The 18354-nt window shown below is 44.7% G+C and overlaps 1 protein-coding gene across 2 annotated transcripts in view; it reads left to right on the plus strand.

Annotated features, from left to right (window-relative positions):
- Positions 1–18354, plus strand: part of SNX29 (sorting nexin 29) — a 1557993-nt gene that overhangs the window by 1368242 nt on the left and 171397 nt on the right. The gene's annotated exons all lie outside the window — the stretch shown is intronic.

Genomic DNA, 18354 nt, shown 5'->3' on the forward strand with positions numbered 1-18354 from the left:
TCGACTAAAGGTCCTATGGAAAAATGCATGGGGAAAACACGTTTTGGGACCCCCTTTTTTCTCAGCCCCCGCTTGACGAATCACCCCGAGACATTCAGGGTAGGAGCTGAGCGGAGCGCCCCATTAGTTTTGAAAATTTCGCGAGGATTCGTCAACCGGCGCCAAAGTTATTCAAAATAGAATTTTCAGATTTCCTATGGAAACCCGGTCCTAACTATAACTATCTACTGGCGACCGCCAGTAGATAATATAGTTATATTTATATTGTTATTTACACTAATGGGAACCCTGCTCCTAAAACAGGAGCCTTGTCCCAGAAACGTCGTGGAGGAATGTTTTCATTTTTTTCTCAAACAGAGTCAGATTGGGCAGGTTCTCAAGTTCTGGACACAGTGAAATTTAGTGTTGAACACTCAGTAACCTGCTCAGTCTCCATCTGTGTTTTTTACTATTGTATTGGATCATACAGTCCTATTTCCTTTACTTGATCTAAGGGTGCAGTTGGTTGTGAATGAAGGTTAAAAGACCCTATTAATATTTGAAATGGTAGGTCACTCTGAGCAGGCTGTTAACTTAAGTTCTTGCTGTTCACATATATGACACTAAAGTGATGGAAGTGTTTAAATTAGTATCAGTTATTGGATAGGTCACTTAACAACATCAGTTAGCTGATCTGTGTGGACCAAGGGAAATCTTGTCAATTGCTGTCTTTGAAGGAATGGATATTCCAGCCTAAACTACTTTGTCACAGCCCATCTGAGCAGAAATGCAAGCAACACCAAATTGATTCAAGCCTTTCCTTCCATCACCTTATTCTTTTCTTTAACACAAACACTCTATGGACATCAAGTACACTTTTAGTCTATCAGACCAACCCCCTGTCATACAGTATTACTAAATAATGTGCATTGGCAGCAAAGACTCATCCGGTGTCCTTACTTCTCTATTCTTCTAACTCACTATGGCCACAGTACTGGAGGCAATGTTATTGTTTGTGGTTGGACTCGCCATTGGGTATAGTCCCTGGTACAGATGAGTTGACCACCATTTCTTCAGAAAGAACCCTAGTCCGTGACCTACTAGACATACTGACCAAATTGGTTAGTAAGGCATCCACTACTCCTTTTGTGTGTGATGTATTGAAACTTTACTTTGGTTTGGCAAGAACGGTTTGAAAAACATACCTCTCACATTTTCTCGCCTTAGAAAAAAGCGTAAATGTTCTAAATATAGTAATGTGCAGTAAATAACTGATTAAACATAGAGTGCTGAATTGAATCGGTACTCCCTCACCCCTGAAATGTTTCTTTATTTGATGAATTAATTGGATAACAGTGTAATTTCTTACATGCCGATCCAAACGTTATATTATCAGACTAAGGGCCAGATGTACGACCTGTTTTTGCATGCGCAAACAGGTTTGCGACCCGTTTGCTCATGCAAAAACCTCATGGGTAATGTACAAAGCCTATTTAGCGAGTCGCAATTTATTTGCGACTCGCTAAATAGGTTTTGCGACTCGCTATTAGGAAGAGGCGTTGCCTTCCTAATAGGGACCGCAAAGCCATGTACCAATGTTTAGCGACCGCAATTGCGGTCGCAAAACACTCGCAAATTGTAATGGAGTCGCAATTGGGAAGGGGTCCCCAGGGGACCCCTTCTGCTTTTTGACTGGCTCTGAAAATATTTTTTAAGGGCGGGCAGTGGTCCCAGGGACCACTACCTGCCCTTAAAAAATGAAACGAAAATCTTTCATTTTGTAAAACAAAATTCATCCCGTTTACCTTTAAGGAAATTGGGCTGCATTTAAAAAAAAGAAAAAACTGCATTTTTGAAAAGCTGTCCCAGACATGGACGTCTGCTGAGCCCAGCAGGCCACCATCCCTGAGCGGGCCTGCCATTCCCAATGGGGTCGCAAATTGCGAGTGGCTCGTTAATATTCATGAGCCTCGCATTTTGCGACCCCATCGGGAAGCGTAATCAGTGTCTCTGACACTGTTGTACATAGTATTTTGCGTGTTGCAAATTGCGACACAATTTACGACTAACAAAATGCTTGGTCGTACATCTGGCCCTAAATTGTTTATTTTTTGTAGAACCTGCCTTTAATTTCATAACTGGCCTAATTTCATAGCTGATATTCTAGCCTCGTGGAGAGCACATTTTTTTAAAACAATGTTTTCTATTCATTTTACTATGATTGATTGTCCTTCATCACTTTTATCTGACATTACTTTAGTACATTTTTCGTTAATGTCGCTTATTAGCATTTCACGCATTAAACATACTACTTTATAAAGGTCAATAGAGGTACAATTTGATTAACAGACGAACTAAACAGTGATTGCATTATTGGCAGTTTGAAGCATAGGTCGTTTAAGCGCCATGTCACAAAATCAATGGCTGCTCAGATTTTGAGTGTTTCTTCATTGTTCTTATCGAACACTTTATTAGAGATAATTTAGTGCGGTTTTCTTGTAGAACAATATTGACTTTTCTGTAGACAGGAATTATGCCGGTCAAGGATTACTTTTTTTGCAGAAATGCTGCACATTTTCATTGTGTTTTTAAACATTGAGTTCTCCTTTGCATATTATTTCTATAATATATTTATCTTTACTGTATATACCCAGTGGCCAGAATTATGCCTAAGAATCTTTTGGTATTGATTGAAACAACTACAAGTTGCCTGAAACATATTTTACTGTATTTTTATTGATCTTATTATTTGCGTAATGTTTCTTGTATCAGTTGACAATCCTTCCATCCTACTTCTGATTTTCCGAGTACTTGAGCCATGTTTAGTGTATGTACCTTGATAGAAATAAATACATTATGGCCTTATTGAAACACTTGGTTACGTTTATATCTTGAGTCACTACAGACCGATCATGCTTGCTACATATGGAACATGACAGAGTGGTTATAACACTTGGAAATACAGAGCATAACCTTCTAGTACATTCAAGAGCTGCCTTTAATGCCAGTAAAAGTGAAATTGTGGATTAAAAGAAGCAACTCATAATGTTGCTTTAGTATTGTTCTTCTGCTGAATGATGGATGCATAATTTCTTCCAAAAGTACCACCATACCATATGGAAATATATTCAGGAAGGCAAATGATTAATGGATATTAAAGTGAGGGAAAAGCTAATCCCATTTCCATTTTGTAACTATTTTGATATAAAAACCACAGGTCTGCTAATAACATCAGTGCACTCTGCTGAAACCGTGTGCTCTTGAACAGTTCTTTCATCCAAATAACATAATGTGAGGCGGAGCACAGCTGTTTATACTCTGCCAAAACACCGACTGTTCATCTCTCCAATTAATTTAGTGTCTAAAATGCATTTACACAGCTGTTGATAATTGTGTGTTCTCATATTGTACCTGTCATAAATCTGGACAGTTTCAGGTATTTTTACAGATTTAAAGACCCTTCAAGATTACTTTTATTCCCTTCATTTATCATCCCAATTATAGCTATATGTTAGGGTATGTGATGAGTAACAGCATCATGGAGGTGCTCGCCATAGTACAAAATAGTGAGCGCGAAGAGTAGAAGAAAAAGGGTAATGATTTGCACAAAGCGGGCGCTTATAACCTTTCTTCGTGTTGTCCTCACTTATTTGCCCCAATATGTAATATTAGGTGCAGAAACTCATATAATACCCAACACAAAGGTAATTTGTGATGGGAACTTTTTTTGAGCCCCAATTTACATCTTGGTCTAAATGGTCCAGTATTGCCTTTAATGAGTGCCGATGTCTCAGCATTGCATTCTGGGTCGATACTAGTGTGTGCCATGGGTCACAAAAATTATCTCTTAACAAACTAGTGTGTGCTTTCACACTGGAAATTTGCTTCTTCTTCCCCAAATAAATACCAGAGCATCATGGACATACGAGTAATTGAAATTGGTCCAGAAGAGGGAGACATTTGTCAATGTGTTTTTGTGTTTTGAAATTATCGAAAGCTTGCTTTGCCATTCCATTGCCACAATATGTTGTAAGCTGTATTAAACATTAAAGGCGGGTTTGCATGATTTTACGATTTAATTTGCGTCTTCATTAACCTACTGTGTAGACAATCTTAGGGTGATCACAGTTTCTTGTAGTAATGTTATGCATTTCTTCACTCTCTTGTCCTGCTGATCATGAAGAACTCTCCCCTGTTCCATCTTGGTTTTTCAAGTTTGGTGTGCTTGTGCACCGAGTAGACATCTTCTTTATAAATTATGTCACGGATTAGATTTGTACACTTTTTTTCACTGAGTGATACTGGCCCTGTTATAGTAACATTCAACAAGCTTTACAGACCAAGGGCCAGATGTATGATCATTGGCAATTGCGAGTCGCAAATTACACCAAATTGCATCGCAATTGCCAATGTACAACAGTGTCCGAGACACTGTTTGTGATTCCCAATGGGTTCGCAAATTGCATGCCTCATGCATTTTAATGAGGCTGTCGCAATTTGCGACCCTATTGGGAATGGCTGGCACTCCCAGGGATGGTGGCCTGCTGGGGTCAGCAGACCTCCATGTCTGGGACTGCTTTTAATTAAAAAAGATTTCTTATTTGAAATGCAGCCCGTTTTCCTTAAAGGAAAACGGGTTGCATTTAAAAAAAAAAAATTGCGGACTCATTCACAAAGGGGAAGGACCCCTTCCTGTTTACGAATGGTTTGCCACTCTCTTGAAGAGGCTGGTTAACTGCGAGTGTTTTGCGACCACAATTGCGGTCGCAAAACATTCTTACATAGGGTTCAGACTTGCTATTAGGAAGAGACGCCCTCGGAACGCCGCTTCCTAATAGCGAGTCGCTAACCCTATTTTGCGAGTTGCTATTTAATTAGCGACTCGCAAAATAGGGTTAGTTCATGGGCCACAGGTTGTTTGCATGTGCAAACCCATCTAAAACACATTTGCCCATGCAAAAATCTAGCCCCTAATCTGGATTGCTGTCGACAAAATCAACCTGTTCATTTGCAGATCAGCTTGCAACAAAGTTGACATTCTGATGGAGGTCCATGTTTCTAGATTCAAGTCAACCTTTTGTTTATTTATGCAGTGTATTCTGCTACACAAACACAGTTCCTAAATATGGTGGAGTGCTTTACAACATAGAAATCTTTCGCATAGAATGTATTTTTACTGTCATCAGGATTGGTTGTACTTAAAGAAGCAGGTGCAACATATGCTGCACATCAAGATTTACTTGATTTGAAGACCAAGAAGTGTCCTTGTGGCATTTCCTAAATGTAGGTATTCCTGTAGCTGAAACATATGGCCAAAGAGAGACAGGGTCCTTCCCTTTCTAGTTGCTCCCCTCCTCTATACCCCCTTTGACTAATCACAAACCTCATCTAACTGATATGATCTCCAAAATAACACTTTCTAGACTATTCCCTCTTCTATTCCTCCTTTATCCTATTCAGTCAAGCTAACATGCCCACCGCTCAAATTAACAACTTCTATTTTCCTATACTAATCCACCACTAATCCTTTGGGGTCCGAAATTGCGTTATACTTGCCAAAAATCGTTTCAATGCCTCTTGAATTACTGTAGTTCCCTGTTTCCTCTTCCCAGATGTTACTACTGAATAAATTGTGAGTCCACATTGTAATCTGCCTATATATGATATACTAAGAACAAATTATTATACATACAGACATTGAGGAGTAACAACTTTCGAATAACTATTCCGACAGAAACCTTTGTATCCTCCTAGGTTTCTTATGGTATCAGAAGTGGTGTACAAGCAGCATTATTTCAAAAGTGCAGTCACCAAATAAATAACATAGGCAATGCCAGACGTTTTGGCATTTGCGTACTGAAAAGATATGTATGCGCTTTAGTAATAAAAAAGAAAAGGTATAACATTGGTAGCTGTATATATTTATATGTCTTAGCAGTCTGGACCTGTTCCCTGTATTAAGGAAGCTGTATGGGAAGAGAACGTTGTGCTTTGGTGCATGCCTCACAACTCACAACAGTGGATTCTTTTGCTTTGGTACTGGCTACAAAAATCTCAGTGCCGCACACTGATGCATAACACCGTGGCCCTGTCCCACTTCAAGGGGCCCTGCCCAGCAGCAATGGGCTATTCCCTGATTTGGGGATTAGGTGACATTCACCCTGATCATGTTGGCGACCAGGTTAGCACCGTGATCTAGCGTAGCAAATTGACCACTCTGTCAACAATCATCTCAAGGATGCCTTCATTTCAATAAAACGTGCGATTCCTTTTACATCATCAACAAAACGTAATGAATACATGGAGCACTGCTGTATAAAGACGTAGAGCTTAGACCAGTGCCAAGGATTAATATCCTTTTCAGGTATAATCAGAAAAAAGTAGGAAAGATGCTTCTTTTCAGTTTTCCATCTAACACCAACTGCTCAACGTGCCCATTCTTCTCCTAACAGAACTTCCCACCCACGACTTCATTTTACAGCTACATACTATTCAATAGTTAGCACAGGGTTAGACACACCTGAAATGCATGCATTCAATATACCATCTGCCCAGACCAATTTCCCAAACCATTTTATTCAAATTTGGGCAAATAAATAAGAGCAAACACAAGGAGATGATGGACGGAGCGCTGATACTTTTCAGACACTCACCCCAGTCACTATTAGATCTGGTTCGAATACATCATCGATCTTTAGCTCACTTTGCCACCCCAGTTGGGACCCAGCCATATGCAAATCAGTCTTCACCCTGTTCCTCATGGGAACAGTTCAGCCCGAACTGCCAATCCAAATAAGAGCCACATCTCCTGTGTTTGATGGCCATAGAAACCCCTAGGACACTTCAGTTATTCCTGACCAGTTAATCTATTACCGCTTTCCAAATAGCTAGTAGATCTGTTTGTTATTTTGATATAGATAATGTCCGTAGACTGTCCTTTCAGTCATTTATTCAGTTGTCAACATCGGCAATTATAAATAGTAGTATAGCGTTCATTAGTTAGAAGTAACAAAAAGGTGGCATAGAACTCTCATTTAGAATCCACCTTTATGAACTCAAGTAGACTAAAGGAAGCAATAATGCCCAACCGGGGCTTGAAATATATAGTATCCGGTTTATGGGCCAACCCAGCATTTCACCCAGGAGGGGAACACTTCCCCCGTCTCCTCATCTCTGCGTGTGCATGGTTCTCACCAGTGTAAGCCTAAAGAGGATAATGATAACATATACTGTAGCTCTTATCTTCAGGAGTTGGAAGTGTGGCCCGTGTCACTGTAGTTCAACTTGCTCTCTATTCCTCCGTGATGCGTCGCAAAATCCTTCCCGGACACAGTGGTTCCCAAGGAGAGAGAGCATGGGTTTTCATGGAGGTTGCTCATCAGCCTTGGCTGTTAATCACTCCAAGTATGTATCCTACACATCCCACTGTAGTACTTCTCATTGTCGGGTTGGTAGCAATTGCCAGCACGATCTTAGCGGCATCCCACTTAACAAGGCCATATAACCAAAGTGAGATCAAAGAGGCAGCTGGAGATTTCCAGGCCATAGCTATCCGATGTTTTGAAGACAAACAGGAAGTTAGACTGACTTTTGACTTCCACAGTGTCACTTGAGCCTCTTGTGATGCTATGGTGAAACCAACCTTTTTGTATGCTTGGATTTGGATTTTGGATTTGGATTTGGATTTATGGAGCGCATAGCTACCCTTGGGCATCCCAGCGCTGAGAGGACTTAGTTTATTCCCCGTGGGGTGGGAGCAGGGAAATGTTTAGGGGAAGAGCCAGGTTTTTAATTTTTTCCGGAATGCTAATAAATTCTGCTCACTCCTCATGGGTAGTGGGAGGGAGTTCCATAGTTTAGGCGCGTTATAGGCGAACCTGCGGCCACCCGATCTTGCCTTTTTTATTCTCGGGATGGATGCCAGTACAAGTGAATCAGATCTTAGTTGACGACTAGCTTTGTGAGGTTTCATCAAGGAACGGAGTATTGGGGGGCCTTTATCTTGCAGAATTTTGTGCGATATGCAGACCGTTTTGAATGTAATGCGCTCTTTTACTGGGAGCCAATGTAGGCTCTTGAGGGCAGGTTTCGCCGAATTCCGTGCTTTAGTTCCCGTGAGGACTCTAGCTGCGGCGTTTTGGGCCACCTGGAGTTTTTGAGTGACTGATGCAGGGGCTCCCAAGTATAGGATGTTACCATAATCAAGTCTTGAGTTGACCAGTCCCTGCATCAGTAGCTTCCTGGAATGGAAAGGGATCAGGTGGAGGATCTTACGGGCCATACGGATTAGGCTTCTATTTGTCTCAGTATTATCTTTCGTCCTAAGGCTCTTTTCGTACCAGGCATGTCACAAGGTGTAGAGGGTCCAAGAACAACACACTGAAGCACGGCCCTTCATAGAACAATTTCCAAGGATGGCTCCTCCGCAATGACAGAGGAGCGTCATCTCACTGGCACAGAGCCAGACCTGAAAAATAAAACATTATACTTCCACCATTTTATTTTTCAGTTGCTGGCTGAGCCAGCTTGCAGTAGGGAAGGGCGGGGCCAGGGCTATGGAAGGGGGAGGAGGAGTGCTATGTGCACTCTCTAAGTGGGCATGTGTGTTTAGCCAGCCGTCTCAGGCCGGCCAATCACACGTGCACTTAGGTTTCTCCAGCCCGGCTGCATTGAACAGCTGGGTTAGAGAAACTGCACAGCCTCCCTGTGCTGAGCGGAGCGTCTTTTCAGTCCGATCAGGCCAATCCCGCTCATAGAATGAGAGCAGCTCAGGGATTGCACAGGGAGTCTGTGACTCAGTCCCAGTATCTGTTGGGACCAGGAAGAACGAGGCGCTGGAGGTAAGTTTTCCTTTATTTGTTTTATTATTATTGCCCCCCCCCCCCACGTCCCTCCTCCCGCGCTCCCAACCCCTGTGCCCTCTGCCCCCATACCACCACTTTTAGTTTGTGGCGACCGCCACTGACAATACCTACTTCAAACTTTAAAAGAAATGTCCTGCATGATAAGAGGAAGAAAGGTGGCAGAGCCAGTATCTGGTGCAATCTAAAGGGGCTAGCCCTGTTAGCTCCCTAATCATTAGTAACAGGCACATATGTGCTTTAAAATCTATAAAGAAATGTTGCAGCACACATACAAGGAATAATGGCCCATCTGGTTGTGGATGTCACAGGTGTGAGTAGTGTTCCACTTTTTGTCCTTCAATTCTAATACTTGCAGTTTGCTTTTACCATTACAAATACACTACTACAATCCCGGAAATGCAAAGAAACAGACGCATAAGAAAATAATGAATTATGAGGTTTTGTCAATGAGGCTTGTTTACCAGTGAGTGGAAACAGAAAGACAGTGACTAGACCCCAGACAGCCAGACTACCCTCCAGGAACTAAATATGAAGGTCCACCCTAATACAAGATACACAAGGTGCCAGTAGAATAGGATAGTCGGAAGAGATGCTCTGCATCTGAGCAAGGAAAGAAAACTTCGGCTATCCTAACCACTTGAGGGAACTAGAGGGAAACACAATTAAAAAAGGTGCAAGGAATGCAAATGTTGCGAATTAGTTGATTGGAGTAGAAAGCACACCAACTGCTGTTGCCATTCAAAGTAAAATGCTGTGATTGGTGTTTAAATACTCCCGGTTCCTTCTAACCCGGGAGTTCAGTGCATTCTTGAGCTTCACACCTTGCTCTGAAAGTATTGTTCCCTCTGGCTCCATCCTTTTCACTTCCCAGCTTCTAGGGGCCATGTCTCTCACAATCTCAAAGGTAGACTCGTAGCAAGGCTAGATTTTAGTGTTCAGGAAATGTAGGTGTATTTTCCTGAAAAACTGTTTTCACATTGGGGGAGGTCAAACTCTGAAACTACAGATTCGTAAAGGCTCAGGTTTATCATGGTAAAAGGATCCTGCCTTCACGTTTTGTAAAACCAGTTGTCTAAGGGACCAACTTGGAAGCTGTATCCATGTGAAGCTCTGAGTTACACCAGTATTCATGGGACTCCTTGTTGAAGCCCAGAACGTCCAGTTCAAAAAGTGCAGTGGTGCAAAATAAGACCCATGCACATTTGCAAACGATCTGAAGTATGTTCTTCCTCCAAGTCAGACATTCTGTGTTGGGACTTAGAAGAAATTCTGCATCCAAAAAGTCATCAGGCGGTCCAACCTCATAGCTGTATCTTAGCATGGCTCCAGGTACGTCCGGTATGTGTTGTAGCAGTCATCAGTCAGAAGTGGAAATATTCCCTACAGAAGCATTCAGCAAGACATAGTGGCACATGAGGTCAAACCGGGAGTGGATGCAGTTGGATCTTTAAGTATAAATTCCAAGGTGACTACCACTGAAGGTCAGCTTGCCTTTATGAAAAAATATAGTGACTTTTGATTCTTACAGTGGGCTAGTTGGTTAAGGCAATTCTAGTGTCCGCAGTACTATGTAGACTGGAGATATAGATCCACCGCCTATTTCGAAGATATACGTTTCTAGTTAAAAATTCAAAATGTAAACCTGTACTAACTAAAACCAGATCTTGAGGTCAGATTCTCCACTGGCGCTGTTATGTTAAGTAAAATTGAGTTAACTGAAATTCTTCAGTGGTTTCACTTGCTCTCTTGTTTCTTCTTCTTCAGAGCCAACCAGTGATAGGAGATCGATTTTAAGTGGAAATTGAACTAGCATTCCAAAAACGTTCTGAAAATTAGGAACCATTAACAAACCAGTAGCTTTCTCTGGATTCAGCTAACCTACTCCATGCAAACGCCTCCCAATAGATAAATTCCTAAGAAGGAAAATATGACAGAGATAGACTTGGGCCTCACTGTCTATGGATGCTGAACAAGGAAATTACCTCCCAGTGTCCAGGACCAAACTCTTTGGGTAGGAATACAAGCAAGAGGCAGAAAAGGCTTTTCCAATGAATATAGTAAATGTAACAAACAGATACATAGCATAGGACCCACAGCCTTTATTTACAAGTGCAAAATTTGATGTGAAGAAAATTCTCCGACAAGGCTTTCCTAATTACTAATCCTAAATCCTACCATAACTTTGGTAATACAATTCCACTTCATCTAACACTAATCCTCATAGTCTACTATTCTACTTCTAGAACAGTATGAGTTTCCATCTTTGGAGGGGAACTTGAGGCAACTACATTTTCTGGAACCACTTCCAAAGGCGAAATTCAACTGTCTGAATCTTCCAGAAAGTGGGGTGTAGATAGTGTAAAAGCCTGAACTCTTCACCCTCCACACTCCTCCCATATAACCCGCTGCAGCACAGCTAGAGATCAAAGGCATACTTCACCTTCCTATAAAACCATCAAGAGCACATGTAGGAAGCTGCCTCTGTATATACTATATCAAAATGAGGTATAATGTGCAGAGAGTCCAGGAAGTCCCCAGAGGTATAGCAGAGGCTAAATTAGGTAAGTACTAACAGATCTCTTGGTGGTAATGTGGACAAGCAGTTAGGCTTATCCAGAGGGTGTGTGAAGCATTTATTGTATTCACTCAATCAAGGACTGATACACACACTCAGAGACAGAATCTAGACGAATTAGGTAAGTATAAAAAATATATACTTATGTTTTATTTTAGAACCAAGCAGGACTTGGCACAGGTGAGTGATATATACTTTCAAAAAGCAAGACTGTACAAGGTAATGCAGTTGTGCTTGAAATTACAATTGTTACAGATTTTTATCACTTTTATATGCAGTTTGTATCATACAGTAAGTATTTTCACATTGCTTTTGAGTTACTTTGGATTACTTTGAGTACTGGGGGTGGTATGCCTAGATACCACACCTTAGGAACTCTACATACAAGGTAAGTACGACTTTTTATACTTTGTCATTGAGTTCACTTTTCTCCATACATTAGCAGTTCCACACTTAGAACAATTTTAGGCCCAAAATCTTATAACATGGATTCCTATGGGAGGAAAATGGTTATTGGTTTTGAAGATAAGTACTCAACTCACGAGGGTGAGCTTTGGGGGTTGGGAACAAGGTTCCCCAAGGTCTAGATGGGCACTCAAGTTGTACCACCATTGGCACTGCACTGGAGAGGCCAGGTGCAGAGTGCAGGGTCCCATGTTAGCCAATAGGGCTAAGTGGGCCTTTGGTTAGGGACTGCTGACGAGCAGGCCACTCGGTTTTGGGAGCCAAGTGCCTGTGTTTAAAGTCAGCACTGCAGGGCCCAACAACCAGTACAGGATCTGCGCCACCAGCGGCACTCAGGCGGCCGGGTGCAGGGTCGGGGACCCTGTGCTTTCCAACAGAGACTTTCAATTTCGGAAAGATGCTGCAGGCTCATGCTTAGAGACTTCCTGAAGGCGACCACCAGCTGGAGAGGTACATTGGGATCTTGGGGGATGCCTGGACACCGTTGGTTAGACCACCCAAGGCCGTGGTGTGTCGGGTGCAGGGGTGTCTGCTGGCAGTGGGTTTTCTTACCAGCTATGGTTGCGGTCGGCGACCCTTCAGGCAGGCTGCAGGCGTCTTGAGGGAGGTCAGGGATCACAGATCACTGGGGGGACCTCCTTGGGATGTTGAGCCACTCAAACTCAGGCCGTGGGCATCGGATACAGAGTGGTGCAGAATTGCAGCAGCGACGGAATCCGGATTCTGGGGGTGAGTCTTTGGTTGAGCAAATCCGGTCTGTGGGAAGGTTGCAGGGCAGGTCCTCCGGGTTCTAGGGGTTGCTGGCTGCTGGACACGCTGGGGTTTTGCTATCGGGGCCACAGTGTGACATTTTCCATGTCTGTAGTGTTATAAGGCTTATCAAGGCCTGAAACAGGTCCAACACGAATCGAGTGGCTCAGACCATATTCCAACGAAGAGACTTGCTTTGCGCCTATTTTATACATGCTTCTGAATTCCTACATTGAAGGGGAATCATAGACTACTACTTCTTTGCAGTTGGCTGATGATACAGAACAGAACGTATCACGCATACAAGAACATGTTAATGGGGTCAGACCTTACTGGGACCAGCTACTTCTGACTTATTGCAGCTTTTATTTACATCTCATTACTGCTTGCCTTGAAAAAGTCCGTAGGACGAAACACATGTCACCTGCCATTGTGCTTGTTTTGTACGAAAATAATAAGAAGCAAAATCATTCCGGACTGCTTTTGTAGAACTTTTGGAGCTACGGACCAGCACTATTGTATGGACTATCTGAGTGTGTCTCTGTACGTTTGTATGTAAACAGAATTGCGGAGTCAATGGAATCGGGGAGACAGAGTCTGTGGCAAGGTTGCAAGGCAGGTCCTCCGGGCTCTGGGGGTTGCTGGCTGCCAGACTTGCGGGGTTTTTTGCTGTAGGCAGGTCGTAGACGGAACAGGCTAGTAGGGCTGGGGCCAAGGTAGTTGGTGTCCTCTTCTCCTTCCTGGGTCAGCACAGCTCTTCAGTCCTTCTTGTTTCTTCCTCAAATCTACTAAATTTTGGGGCGTTAAAGGGGTGTGCAGGTCTGGACCAATGGATCCCTTCCTTGGGCTGGGTACACCCCCTATTTTGCCACCCTCCAGTGGGAGGGGGTATGAGCCTCTTCCTAATTGACTGAGTCCCCTCATCTTCAAGATGGAGGGGACTGGGATGTGTGCTTCACCTCGCCTCCCCCACCTGAGGGCTGGGGTTGGCAAAGGTGGACATACCTCTCTTCCTAGCTTGGATTTCCACCAAGTTCCCCGCCTAAAGTGGGGACCAGAACCAGTGGGAGCCAGTTGCTGGGGGCAGCAAAAGGCAGGGACAGCATCCAAAGGTGGCAGGCCTTTGAAGCTTCCCCTTTCATGGACCCAGGCCATTCTGGGGGAGGAGGCATGACACCTTTGCCCAGGATGAGCTTTGTTTCTGGACCCAGAGAGCAGAGGCTCTCTACCTAGGGGTCCAGAAACCGGTCTGGTGGTGGCAAATGGCGGAAAGCCATTCAGGTACCACGCCAGGGCTGGTTGATTTTCAGGGGGCATCTCTAAGATGCCCTCTGAGTGATATTTACATTAAATCCCACACTGGCATCTGTGTGGGTTTAATGTGCTGAGAAGTTTGCTACCAAACTTCCCTGTTTTTAGTAAAGCCATTATGGAGCTGTGGAGTTCGTAATGACCAACTCACAGACCATATACTCTTTATGGCTTACCTACACTTATAATGTCTAAGAATGGACCTAGACATGGTAGTACTGAGCTTATTCCTCTCTGCCCTCACCTTAGGGTTAATGCACCCTGCTAGAGGGGTGACTTACCTAGACCTCAGGCAGTGGATTGCCGGCATGGCACACAGGGCTGGATGCCATTTCGAACCTCCACTTTTCTCTGCACCAAAACATGCAGCCTGCAGAGGCAGTGTGTGTGTGTGTGTTAAGGTGCAGGGCCTCTAAGAGTGGCACAATAAGTACTGCAGTCCTCGAAGGCCTTCCCTGGTCACAGTGTCCTTGGTACCTATGGTACCTTTTACAAGGGGCTTAACTGAGGCCAGGTATGTGCCACTTGTGGATACAAAGGTAGTCTTGGGAGAGAACACATGCCCTGGGAACCTGATTGGCAGGGACCTAGGGCACATCAAGTCAGGTTGCATCAGATGTAAGGCAAAAGTGGGGGGTAACCATGCAAAATGGGGCACTTTCCTACAGCAAACTTCAATGGAGTGCTGTGACCAGTGGAGTTGTGAGTGCACCCTCGGTGAAAAGAAAGTAAATAAAAGTACCATGAACAGATGCAAGGCAGAAGTATGGCTATGAAAATAAGCTATTGGATTCTAATCATAACAGGAATGTCATTATTTCTGTAATTCGTTTCAGGCTGAACAATCCTATAAACTCCCATATTTCAACAAGCCAAAAAGGTAGCTTAAAGTTGTTGTTTGTGTGTGTTTAAGGCAGCATACCAATATTCTGAAGATTGCATCTTAATCACTGCCAGCCATTTGGGGTTGGCAAAGGTTATGACTTTAGAGTACAATTTAAGGGACAAGTGAGACAGTGTCAAATTGATACATTTCAGTATTGTGAATGTGTTGGACTTGGCCCTTTTGGCAGGTTCACCCCGAAACTTTTTGCATTCTCCTACCCTTTTTCTGTAACGTGGTGTTGGTGATTTTAGGCCTCTGGGCACTTTAGCACTGTGGTCCAGTGTAAAGTGCGTGCGCTCTCTGTGTACATTAGTAGATTGGCCTGCCCTCCCATAGGAATGCATTGGGGATTCCCTGATCAGTGTGTGTGAGTGGTAATTCATGGTATGGGGGGAGCAGCCTGGTCAAGTTTAGTATGTATGAAATTGTGAGAATAAATGCTGCGCAATGGTGTGCGCAGATTTATTATGACTGGTGGAGAAATGCCACTTTTAGAAGTTGGCATTTCTGTGTGCTATGTGTCTGCCTGCCTGATGTGAATTTCATGTCTGGCTTGTGCGTGACAAGGGCTGGAAGGTGTATGTAGCTCCAGGAGGGGCAGGGTGAGTCAGCGCTAGGCTGAATGGGGCATCTGTGCCGGGAGTAGTGGGAGGGGTAATCTCCTGACTCTGAATAGGATGGTGCCTGCCCTAGTGAATGCTGGCTCCACTCCCCTGTGGTGTGTCTGATGACGAGCCTCCACCTGACAAAGGGGAAGAGGAGCTTGGAAAACAAAGTGCTCCAAATCCCCCCTGAAACAGTTGCATCTGTTTCCCCCATGCCCTGTACTACAAACAAAGGGAATCTGCAGCATAAGTATAGGGGCTGTGACCCCATGAGATTGTTCTTTTTTCTGTCCTGTTCTGTGCTGGGGGCTTGCTGCTGCTGCGGCCCAGGAGGAACGCCATGGAGGCTTGCCTCCCTGCTGGATTGCCCCGTGTGCTGGCCTCCCTTGGCCCAGATATGCCCCCTAAACCTTGGACTGTGCTTTGGACTTGGTGCTGCCCTAGCACCTCGTGAGCGCTATATTTCTAAGGAGTGGAGAGCGTGGGCTTCGCAGCGCGGCGCTGCAGCCCCTGGAGAAGGAATCCCGGCGTGAGGGATTCCCCCGTGATACCTGAATTGCGGGTGCCCACCCGCATGTTTGTGTACCGAGTGGGTGCCCACCCCGCATTTTGCTTTTAGTAAATAGTTGAAGCCCACCCTGCTTTATATCTTAAATTACAAGGGAGCCTACCCCTCATTGCCACGAAAAGAAGATCATCTCCGCCGCGGTCCGTGGCCCGCCTGGTTGTGGGCGGGGCCTGACGGACGGAAGTGGAAGAGCCAAGGTGAAGGCGGAGTCTGCTCGAGCAGGGCTCCCGTGTGCCGGTGGGAGCCCTGCATGTGCCCAGAGAAGTCCCGGGTCCCAGGAGGGGACCCGGGTGAAGTGAGAAGAGCAGTGAGGCCGGAAGAGAAGCGCCGCATTCCGAGACCCAGGTGGGAGCCCACCCCATGCTGGGACGTTCACAGGAGGAAGTCTGGAGCCTTGCGGGCTCCCCATCGAAGTCCCGAGTCCCAGGAGGGGGCCCGGGTGAAGTGAGTTGGGATGGCCGAGACCATCAATTCTAGCGGGGCTCCCGTGAGCTAAGGGAAGCCTCGCCTATGCCCGGAGAAGTCCCGGTCCCAGGAGAGGGACCGGCTGAGACAGGGCAGAGTCTGCCCGGAGAAGGAGAGAGAGACCCAGAGGAGAAGACCGGAGCCTCGAGGGATTGCAGCAAGATGACAGTCCGGTGAGTGAGGGGGGCTGCAGAGGGCACCAGAAGAGTCGTGTTGGGGCTCCCCGGGGCACGTTGTCAGTGCCTGGAGCCCGGAGGTGCCATGTTGATTTCTTTTGAGAGGGGCACTTGCCATTTAGGAGCCCCAGTGGGGGCTCAGTAGGCACTATGGTGCCAGAGTAATTTTGCCCCGCCTGACAGTGGGCAACTGCAACGATGGCGGCAAGTGTATTTAGAGAGCCCCAGTGAGGCCCCGAGGGCACAGTTGTGCCAGGGCCTATTTGCTTTTTCCCAGCTGCCCCACTTGCTAGAGGGCAGCTGCAACGTTTTGGGCATATTTGTTCTCAGGGCACAGTCGGTGCGAGTGCCCCACATTTGAGATTCACAGCTGCGCAGCAATTAGTGCCAGCTGCATCGTTTAGGCTGTTAGTTCTTGGGGGCATTTTGTGAGTGAGACAGGAGTGAGGTACACTCCTCTGCCCCTGCTCAATTGCGCACATGTACTCTGCTGCATTGGCAGCGCGCCCTGACACTTTGGACATAGGGCATTTGAGCCCCTTTGAGAAGGCCAGCTGGCCAGGGACTGTGAGGTTTGTAGGGTGCCAGGCCCTAATGTGATTTATGTGGTGTGCAGAAAATGTGATTCATATACTGTGTTTTCTGCACCGTGATTTATGCCTCTAATGTGGTTTTATGATTATGGGATTTTTCCTTACTGTGTTTATGGTTGAGTTTATTCTCTTCTGTGAGTTATATCCCTAATGTGAGTTATGCTTAGGAGGTTATGGTCTAATATGTTTAGGCTTATGAGGTTGGCACATAATATATTTCACGCCTAATGTGATACTGTGCATAATATGGTATGTGTTACAGGATGATGCTGAGTACAGCGTTTGCCAGTAATTACTGGTTGTGTTCTACGTTTATTATATGTTCTACATTTACTAAGTTCACTTTGTGATGGTTCTGACAGTGGTCCAAGTGGCCCTGTCATGTGTATATAATCCCCTGTAAATATTGCCTAGTGCCAGGTGGCACAGTGTATATTGTGTGATTACTATTCTCATGTGTTTTATGATAATACAAAGGCTACTTTTGATATAACCTTGTGTGGAGTTCTTTTGTGGTGTGTCTAGTATGTTGTTGCTGTGTGTGTGTTGCACAAACGCTTTACACATTGCCTCCGGGATAAGCCTGACTGCTCGTGCCAAGCTACCAAGGGGGTGTGCAGGGGTTATCTTCGGTGTGTAACTCCCTTGCCCTGACTAGATTGGTGGTTTCTGCCTGGCTTTGCCGCAAGCCTTAGCCAACTAGAAATCACATTTCTAACAGAATGTGAATCCTATAGTCTTCACGAATCATGGACACGGCATTCTGCATTTCTACAGTAACATTACAGTGTGACAGTTATTTATGCTCTACTCCTGCCAGTGTCAGTTTAGTGACCTGACTTTATTTCATGCCAGACCTAAAGCAGTTAGCCTGCATCATTGGTAAAATTAGATGCCATTTTATATAGTGCAGTGTTTGGTGCCTGCTTAGAAGACCTCTGACCGCAGCAGAAGACCAAACCTAGTCATCCAGAAATTCGAAGTTTGGATACACCTGAGTAGATTGAATTTTCTACAGTGAGTTACTCTCAAATGCAAACCATCCCTGGAGAAATTTGAGACTGCCACATGTTCACTAAAAGCAATCTTCCACCGGCTCTTCTTCTCATTTCTGTAA

Source organism: Triturus cristatus, chromosome 10 (assembly GCF_964204655.1).
Source record: "Triturus cristatus chromosome 10, aTriCri1.1, whole genome shotgun sequence".
In the NCBI taxonomy this organism is placed as follows: Eukaryota; Metazoa; Chordata; class Amphibia; order Caudata; family Salamandridae; genus Triturus; species Triturus cristatus.